The sequence below is a fragment of the Pipra filicauda genome, unplaced genomic scaffold (genome assembly GCF_003945595.2).
Source record: "Pipra filicauda isolate LSUMZ 115617 unplaced genomic scaffold, ASM394559v2 scaffold370_size807399_pilon, whole genome shotgun sequence".
NCBI classification, from domain to species: domain Eukaryota; kingdom Metazoa; phylum Chordata; class Aves; order Passeriformes; family Pipridae; genus Pipra; species Pipra filicauda.
In genome coordinates, this window is record NW_024104499.1 from 754,009 (window position 1) to 763,420 (window position 9,412).

Genomic DNA, 9,412 nt, shown 5'->3' on the forward strand with positions numbered 1-9,412 from the left:
AGAGGAGACTCAAAGGGGAGGAATCTGAAATGCAGGTTCCTCCTGCATCTTCTCCTCGGTGTTACAGAGGGATAAGGAGTTGGATCTCTTCTGTGATGATGTAAGTTGGTTGTTAGGGTGATTTCTGTTGGGAAATCACAGCTGGATCTGTTGCAAGTGCCAAGTCACTTATCCCTCCATGGTCCCTGCAGGAGGAGGAGCCCAGCTCACCTTGCAGGAGGTGGAGGCTGCTCAGGCTTCAGGGAAATGAGAAGGCTGAGGAGACACTAAATAAGTTGAGGAGACACTAAATAAGTTGTGTATCAAAGCACAGGCGTTGCCTCTCCCTGTCTCCACCGTGGGAACAGGCTGCAATCAGAGCTTGAGAGCTGTGGTGTCAAAAAGAGTCTTGTCCTTTCTCCACCTGCACCTCAGCTGCCTTTTTTATTCTGGGAAGGATCTGCCTCACCTGAGAAGTCCTTAAGATGCCACAGACAAGCTCTTCTCTGATTAAGTGCTGAGGGAAGCTCCTGAGAGGGTTGTTTGATGTCACCAGGAGAGGCAATGAATCAGCAGGAGCATCTCATCCCATCACTCCCACAGCGGGGGGAGCTCGGGGCAGGGATGGTGGGCACAGGCTGCCTCGGTGTCCCCAGCTCCAGGTCAGGGGGCTGGAGGCACCAAGGGGTTGTGACAGGGCTGGGAGGTGGGGCAGGGACATCCCTGGAAGGGGAAAGGCACCCTTGGTGGAAGGAGGTGCCTCATTCCCATCAGTAGGGTCAGAGTGACCTTACCGAGAGTTTCTGAAGATCCTGGACAACCTTGACAGCCCCATCTCCAAAGTCCTCATTCCCAGGCATTGACACGTCCTCATCTGAACACATTCCAGCCCCAGATGTTCCCTTGGCCCAGCCTCATTACCCACTCCCTAGAAGATGAACATCCCTGGGTGTATTCCAGCCAAATCACCTTCCTCCCCCTTTTTCTGCACTAATTAACACCCCAGGTATTTCCTCTATGGGTGGGTATAATTAATTAATTAATACCCCAGGTGCTTCCTCTCTGGGTGGGTCCATCTCCTTTTCCACTGTGCCTCCAGGGCACCTTTTCATCCCTGCCAGCAGGAGAACCCAGCCATGCCCCCAGATTTATGTCCCCTCTCTGCAAACACCGTGTCCTCTCTCGGAGCAGTGGAGCACGAAATTCAGGGAGCTCATTGCAGCGAAACCCGGCCGTGCCTTTGCCATGTCACTGCTCCGGGAGGGAACTCCAGGAGAGCTCCTTGACCTTCCCCATTGCCTGCTGCTCTGCTCCAAGGGAAACTGGGAAAACACCTCTGCTCTAATCCCAGCCTGGTGGGGGGAGCATCTTCTCTCCATACCTTGGTTTGCAAACTGTCCTTGCCTGGAAAAGGAGCTCAAGCTTTTCAAGGTCCATTCCCTCTCTGCAGTGAAGGGCAGCCGGCACCCACCATCGTGGGGCTTTGAGTGAACCCCAAACCACCCTGACCCACTTCACTCCCTGGAGCCAAGGAGATGTTTTCCTCTTTGGAAGAGAAGAAGTGGCACTGCAGGGCCTGATTCTCATTTGCACTTGAGCTGCTCCGAAGATAAAAGGGCTCAGGGAGCTGCATGTGCAGCCTGGAGTGGAAATGAGAATCCAGCCCTTCAGCTGCTGGGGTGCCTTCAGCACCCCAAATTGTCACATCCCTTCTCCCCCAACACCTCAGGAGCCAGGTCCCAGGGCAGGGGGATCCCAGGAGACCCAGGTGAGCCCTGTGAGAAGCACAGGGTGACCCACTGTGCTGTTTAACACCACAACAGCCAAGAAAGAAGCAGCCACGGCCCAAAAGGCCCCCCTGGTGACCCGTATGTCCCCCTGCCAACTCCCCTCCTCCAGGCAGGGATGAGCAGTGCCCTGTGCCACCTCCCAGTGCCCCACTGCCACACCAGTGACATCCAGGTTGCACCAGTCCTTTGGCACTGCAAGGCTCTGCCCGCACTGGGAGGGTGTCATGGGTTTGCTTGTTCTAAAAAACCAAGCAGGGAACTGTTTCCTTTTTGAAGGGGATTTTTGGGTACAGGATTATTCTTTGGTTGTTTTTGTGTTCTTCTGTTGCTCTGCCAATACACAGATATCCTTTAGTAAAGCCCTGTTACTTTCTTTCTCCATAATTCCTCAGTTGGAGCCTCTTAATTTCAGATTTACAGTTGCTGAGAGGGAGGAGTTTGATCTTCTTCATAACTCGCCCTCCTTAACAAAACCCTTCAGTCTCATTCAGCTGTGACAGAGGGCTTCTTCATGGGATCATGGGATTGTTGAGGTTGGAAAAGATCTCCAAGGTCATTGAGTCCAACATTTAATCCAGCCCTAACCCACTCCTTCAAGTGCCACATCTACACATCTTCTAACTCCCTCCAGGGTTGGTGTCCCCACCACTCCTGGAGGCGATTTCTGATGAAATCCAGGGAATTAGACTGACAACAAAGTGCCTTTGACCAACTGAAGAGGAAAAGAAACGTCCCTCACACCCTCTCTACCTGCAACACCTTGTTGAACCTCTGGTTTTGGGGGTGTGCATTCACAAAACCACATTTCCACCTAAAAATGAAGATTTATGGAGACCCACGAGTTTTTTGATCCAGGCTCCTCTTCCCACAAAACATCCAAATGCAAAGGGATATGAAGATGTTGTTTGAAGGAGTGCACATTATATTCATTGGGGCCAGGAAGATGTCTGGGGGATCTACAATTAATGGGAATCACATAAAGGGCTGAGGATTTGCCCAATCCAAGATGGACCATATCTGTATGAATTTATATCCATGACAGAAGTGACCTTGCATTTTCCTCATGTTTAAATAGTGCCAGCAGCATTTCCTCGTGATTCACCTCAACAAACCAAGCCCCACAGCCCCATATTTCTATTTACAGATGGTGAAGGAGGTGTTTTCCCACCTCATCTTGTCCTTCCCAGGGCTGGAAGCTGCTCCTTGGACAAGTTCTCTTGGACATCTGAGGAACCCAAGGTGGGTTTGTCCTGGGAGTGCCTCACTCACCACCGGGGCAGAGATGCACCTACTGACCAGAGAATTAGGAATAAGTGTGAATCTGGGTAAGGGAATCAGGAACAAGGTGTGAATCCAGGCTAAACCATGGCCTTAAGTCACTACACTCTGAAGGGTTGTTTTTTTTTTTGATCAGTTTGTGCATCTGCTGGAAATGATGTTTGAGGAGGACCAGAGCAGTGAGAACTCAGGATTATGCTAATGAGATGAATAATTTCAGGTTAAAAAGAATTAAAGAGCAGAAAACCTTTGAAAAACGCTGAGCTGCTTCATCCTGGTGCCTCTGAAGTGAAAGGCTTTGTTTCAGAAGTGCCAAAACATTTTGCTGCGCTATTTTCCAAAGCTCCAAAGAAGCTTTTTTTTTCCCCCCCCTCCTTTTCCTTTCCTTTAAAAGGTGAACCAGAAGTTTAATTAATTGACAAAACCAACCTGAAATGCTCCTGCAAGAGGAAATTGCCATTTTGGGGGAGGCCACGGTGGGTTTTGCTGGTTTTCTCCCCCAGCATTCCCAGCTCCAGGCACAATTCCTGCTGCTGCAGCCACTGCCTCAGCTGCAAGTCCTTCAGCTGCTCCTTGGCTCAAGATGAATAATATCTTTTTCTCTCTACGTGGGGGAAAAAATAAGCAGTGGGAGATTTATTTTCCTAAAAGACACCCAGTCTCTTCTGTCTCTGTCTGAAAGGCCATCGTTTCCTTAATGAGAGATTATGGAACCACCACGACCTTATTTCTCCATTTAATTGTCCCACCTTTGTTCAGAGCTGGGGACAGGGCTGTTATTGGGACAAGTGGGGCTGTCATTGGGAATAAATCTGCCCTGAAGGAGGGGAAAGTGGGGCTGAAGGGCTGGTTTGACCTCTCTGCTGGATTATTTCAAGCCAACCTGAATTAAAACCGAGCCCTTCACAAATGACTTCCCGGCTAATTCCACTCCGGGAGAATAAATTGGAGGCAGGAACAAGCTCCCTGGCTGCAGAGGTAATTATTGTGACAGGCCACCTGAGGTGCCCAGCTGAAGGAGGAGAAGGCCCTTACGACCCCACTGCCTGGCACAAAGTGACTTTGGGGATTCTCTGGGAGATGCCAAAGGCTTTCCTCTCCAGTCCCAGTTGGAGCTTGCTGGGTCCTCCCACCTCTCTCTTGGCCTTCTCAAGGAAGAGCTTATATTATTTCCAGTTTCATGCAATTTATTGCATCACATCTTTAGTTTTTTCCTAGGCTTTGCCCCCTTCCCAGAGCTGAAATACCCCCCAAAAAGCAGCTGAGCTCCCCCAGTTCCCAGCAGGCAAAAGCCAGCCTTGTTTTCCCTAATGCAAGGGGAAAAAAACAACATTAAAAAATCCTCAGACCAAATAAAACAATCAAAAAACCCAAACACGTCTCCTCTGAAAGAAATAAAACCACTTGCTGTATCTTTATACATCATAAAGGTGCAGGGAAGGGCACAAACACCATTTTTATTTTTTAGGTTTGCAATTCACATTTAACCTGGAGCCATCTGTCTCACGAGCAGCTTGGCAGGGAGAAGGGGCCCGAGATGTTCATCTGCAGACGTGTCTCCCTCTCCAGCTCCCTCAATTTTCCAGCTGCTTTAAAGGCAGGAGGTTCCTGCCTGGTGCCTGATGAGCCCGTGGAGCTCCTGGATGGGAGTGTTTCCACCTCCACAAGTGCCACCAAAATGCCTTTGGGAGCAACCAGCCCATCGTCACTCAGCGATGTTGACACCCAGAGTGCCCAGATTTGGGGGTTGGTGGTTGTTTAAGGAGGTTTGAGCCCCTCTGGGAGCTGCCCTGAGGTTGCACCTCCTTCTGTGGGGTCTCCAGTGGCTGCTAAAGGCTGGGCTCTCAGTGCCATTCCTTCCCTGCAAAGCTGGACCTTGCAGGACGGGGAGCATTCCTGGGCACGAGGAGGTGGGTCATGTCCAAACAGACACGTCAGGAAGAAAATAAAGCACACCCTCACCCTCTCCAGGCAGCCACTGGAGCATCTGCTCTGTTCCTTCCCTCATTAAATGCATTTTTGAGACTGATACACGTCTTTGGAAATGAGGATAGAGTTGGTCCCCAGGTCTGCAGGCCCTGAATGCAAAGGTGTGTCCCACAAGGGGCACTGGGATGGCCAGAGATTTTCCTCCAGGCAGCTCCTCAGGGGGCAAACTGAGCCATCCCATCCCTCCCCTGATGGGACCAGGGGTCCTTCCTCACCTTCCCTGGAGCACAAAGTCACCCCTAGGACTTTGTCCTGTTCCAGTACAAGGCTGCCCTCAATGGGTCCAATAATTCCTTGGCCATGGAGAGGGAGAACCCCAATTTCCCAAGGGCTCTGGCCACCTCCACAGCAGCTGTGCAGTGGCTTGGACCACAGAGTTATGGAATCAGGGAATGCCAGGATGGTTTGGGTCATAAGGGACCTTAAAGCTCCCATGGGCAGGGACACCTTCCACCAGCCCAGGGTGCTCCAAACCCCATCCAGCCTGGCCTTGGACACTGCCAGGGATGGAGCAGCCACAGCTTCCATGACACAGCTCTTGGAGGTGCCCAAGGAGAGAAGGTGGCCTGGACATGTCCCCAAAAGCAGGACCAGGAGCTGACACACCCACATCCCACAAAAACCCTCCTTCCAGGCTCATTTATTCCCGATGTGTTGGGCACATTCCAAGCAGGGGAAGGCACAGCCCTGCTCCTTATTAACTGATAACCACTGGATTAGGCAGGACCTGGGAAGCAGCTGAGCAGGGAAGGGGAGGGTGGGGGCTGACCCCGGGGGTGACTCTGCCCCTCCCAGCTCCATCTGCAGGGCAGAACCTGATATTTTATTTATCCTAAAGGACAGGCAGCTGAAGGGGAGGGTTATTTTCAGTTTAATGGCCATTAATGGAGCAGCACTTTCAGCCACTCACTGCTCCTCACTGCAAAAATCCCTGCCTGTTCCTTCTGCTGCTGATAGAAACCTGGGCTTGGGATCTCTTCCAAGCAGGGAAAGTCTCAACTGACCCTTCATTAAAGGGCATTTGGGGACAAAGGGCTGCTGAGGGGGGACAGGAGGAGTGGGTGACTGTGGTGGAGCAGGTTGTTACCCCTGGGATCAACACCCAGGGATCAAACCCGGGATGTTTTCTCATCACCTGGACACCCTTTGATTGTGGTGATGGACAAACTGGCAGAAAACACAGTAGGAAGGGGGTTGTCTGTGATTAGCAGAGAAAATCAGGCTCTGTTCCTAACTCAGGGCTGAGAACGATTCCCTGACATGTGTCCGACCCCAAATCCCAGCACCTGCATCCTGCACCAGGAGTTTCTGACCATGGAGCATCACTTCTTGGTGGGCTGCTCATGTCTTTATCTGAATGCCACATTAACATTGACAAACATTTCCCAGGAACAGCTCCATGCTGCTGATTTCCTTTCTGCTTATAAATATTGTCCACACAGCTCTTTCTCTCCACCCTCTGTGTATTTTGCCCACAAGATCTCACATTTCACCTCATCTTTGGTGACAGAGGGGTTGGAGGAGTTTCTTTTTCTCCTCATTGTTTTTGTCCCTAATTTCTCAACTTGTTCCTCTGCAGCAGTCTTGAAAAAACCCTTATGGAGACATATGTATGTGCTACCCAAATCTGGCTCCTACAGAGCTCAAAAATGCTCTTTCTCTCCGTGGCTGCAGCAATAAATGTTATTATTTTTAATGTGTGTGTTGTATTTCCACCATGGAAATACAGAGCGAGGCCAGAGCTGTGGTGAAGGTGGTGGGACACCTGCAAAGGGGGTTTTGGGATGACTTGAGCCACCCCCTCGTTGGGATTCAGAGCACTGAGGGAGCAGAAATCCTTGGCATCCTCATTCTCCATCCATGGGGTTCATCCACATTGTGTCAGGCAGGGAGTTTTCATTTTAGTGAAGCAAACCCTTGGGTTTGGGGGGATCATGTTATGGATGTTCACCTAAAAGCCATTCCTTGAACTGGGGGGACTTTGCACCTCTTCCCTGCTGTCCTCTTCCTCCATCCTGGAGTTCTGGGATGGATCCTGCCCATCCCCACCTGGCCTGGCCCATCTAAGCCCCTTCCAGCTCTTCAGTGGCCAAGCCCAAGATGGACAGAACCCAATGAATCCCATCTTTCATCCCCCTGCCCACATGGAAGCTACAAACCCATGTGTTGTCTGAGGGGTGGTGGAGTCTGAGCTCAAGGGATTGGGGCAGCTCTGCCTGGTGAACCCACTGTGCCCACCTGGAGAGGGGCACAAGACAAGTGCCAGGAGGGAGATCCAACAACCAGGGGGAGATGGAAGTGTCAGGGGTGGGATGCAAGAACCAGAAGGGAGATGGAAGCCCCAGGGTTGAGGTGCAAGTTCCAGGAGCAAGATACAAGTGCCAGGATTGGGATTCAAGTACCAGGGGTGAGGTGAAAGGACCAGGGGGGACATGCAAGCAACAGGAGGGAGATGTAAGTACCAGGGTTGAGGTGCAAATACCAGGAGGGAGATGTGAGTGTCAGGAGTGAGATGCAAACACCAGATGCAAGCACCAGAGGGGGGGATCTGAGCATGAGGAGGGAGATGCAAGAACCTGGAGGAAGATACAAACCCCAGGAATGAGATGGATGTACCAGAGGTGAGACAGAGCATCGATGGCAGGACACAAGTGCCAGGAGGGAGATGCAAAGACAGTGGGGAGATGATGCAAGTACCAGGAGGGAGATACGAGCACCAGAGTTGTGATGCATGAAACAGGAGCAAGATGCAGGTGCCAGGAGGGAGAGGCAAACAGGAATGGGGAGATGCAAATGGGAATGGGGAGATGCAAATGGGAATGGGGAGACAGAAGGTCCAGGGGTGAGGTGGAAGTGCCCAGAAGGGAAATGCAAGTACTGAGAGAGGTGCAAACAGGAATGTGAGATGTAAGGACCAGCAGGGAGATGATGCAAGAGCCAGCAGGGAGGTGGAAGTACCAGGGATGGAATGGAAGCACCGGGAGGGAGATGCAAGGACCTGGGAGGAGATGGAAAAATCGAAGTACCAGGGGTGGAATGCAAGTGCCAGGAGGGAGGTGGAAGCACCAGGAGCTTCCCACGCCCTCCTGGGAGCACAGCTCTGACCCTGCCCTTTGGAAGGTCAGACAGAAAAGCTGTGCTGGGGCAAAGCCCCATCTCCAGAGGGGTGGGGGGTGTTTCACCCATCCCAACAACCTCCTCCCTCGGCTCGGGAGGGGCTCTGGGGCTGCAGCTGCGTCACGTGGCCGAGGCAGAGGCAGGTCTGGGCTCCGGGCGATTCCGAGCAGAGGCAGAGAGATAAAAGCATCTCCTGCTTTCCTTCACAATTCGCTGAAATCCGTGCGCGTTGAACGCTTTGATATGGGAGCAGCAATATTAAACACATCCTTGATGGGCTGGAATATGTCCAGGGGAAAAAAAAAAGAGGGAAAAAAAATGAAGGAGAGGTGAAAATCCGTGTGAAGAGAAAGCAAAGAACAGCTGAGATTAATATAATTAATGTATTAAAAATAGAGAAATCAGCTTTGTCCTTCAGCGGCTCGGACTGAGGGATGGTGAGAGGGATGCTCGGGGGGGCGAGTGCTGCTGATTTACTGGAGCAAAGCGATCTCTGCATCGCCGGAACGGCTCCCAGGGAGTCCAGCACACGTGCCGGGCTGCAGATCACTCCCGGCTCTTTGGAGCCCTTCCCAAAGGTGACCCATCCCCTCCCGCAGGGCAGGAGCTGCGGGAAGCGCTGCCAGATCAATTCCTCTGCATCCCTGGCTTTGGGCTGGGAATGAAAAGCAGGGAAGGGAACGGCAGCGGGGAAAGTGTCACACGCAGAGCCCGACCTGACGATGCTAAAGAGATTAGGGGAGCCTCAGGAATTCGGTTATGGCTGCAGTTGGCCAAATAAATCTTTGCAAACCAGTTCTTCGATGATTTTCGCCCTGTTTCATTTGGTTTATGAGTCGCTCACGTTGGCACCGGAATTCTTTACAAACTATCGGGTAAAAAACCTCTGCTTTAAGTGCAGGTTTTGTCCCCGGTAATGAGACATTAAAAGTTCGGTTTCTAACCCAAACAAGACATTCAGGCTTTCTCTTTTTTTTTGCACAGGAGACCCTTTCCTAGTTCTTTAACAAAGGCATGAACTGATACATTTTTATTGATTTTCTTGTTCCTGAAAAACAGATTTTCGATAAAAACCTCGTTTACTCGTAAGCCATAAAAAAATGAGAGAGTGGCCAAAATGCTGCAGGTGAAAATGTTATGAAATATCAAGAAAAACAACTTTCCATCATGTCCCTGATACTTTTCAAAATGTTTCTGTCTTGCTAAAAAGCAGCAAAGGCAGTTTGGGATCAAATCCATCTTATCTCTTTTTTATTCAG

General features: G+C 51.0%; 1 long non-coding RNA gene across 1 annotated transcript; it reads right to left on the reverse strand.

Annotated features, from left to right (window-relative positions):
- Nucleotides 1–72: 72 nt before the first annotated feature.
- On the reverse strand, nt 73–3,596 carry LOC113982215. The gene is made up of 3 exons (XR_005564844.1): nt 3,477–3,596; nt 2,938–3,060; nt 73–266 (listed from the first exon to the last, which is right to left on the reverse strand). It is a non-coding gene; the product is annotated as an uncharacterized LOC113982215 (long non-coding RNA).
- Nucleotides 3,597–9,412: the final 5,816 nt, after the last annotated feature.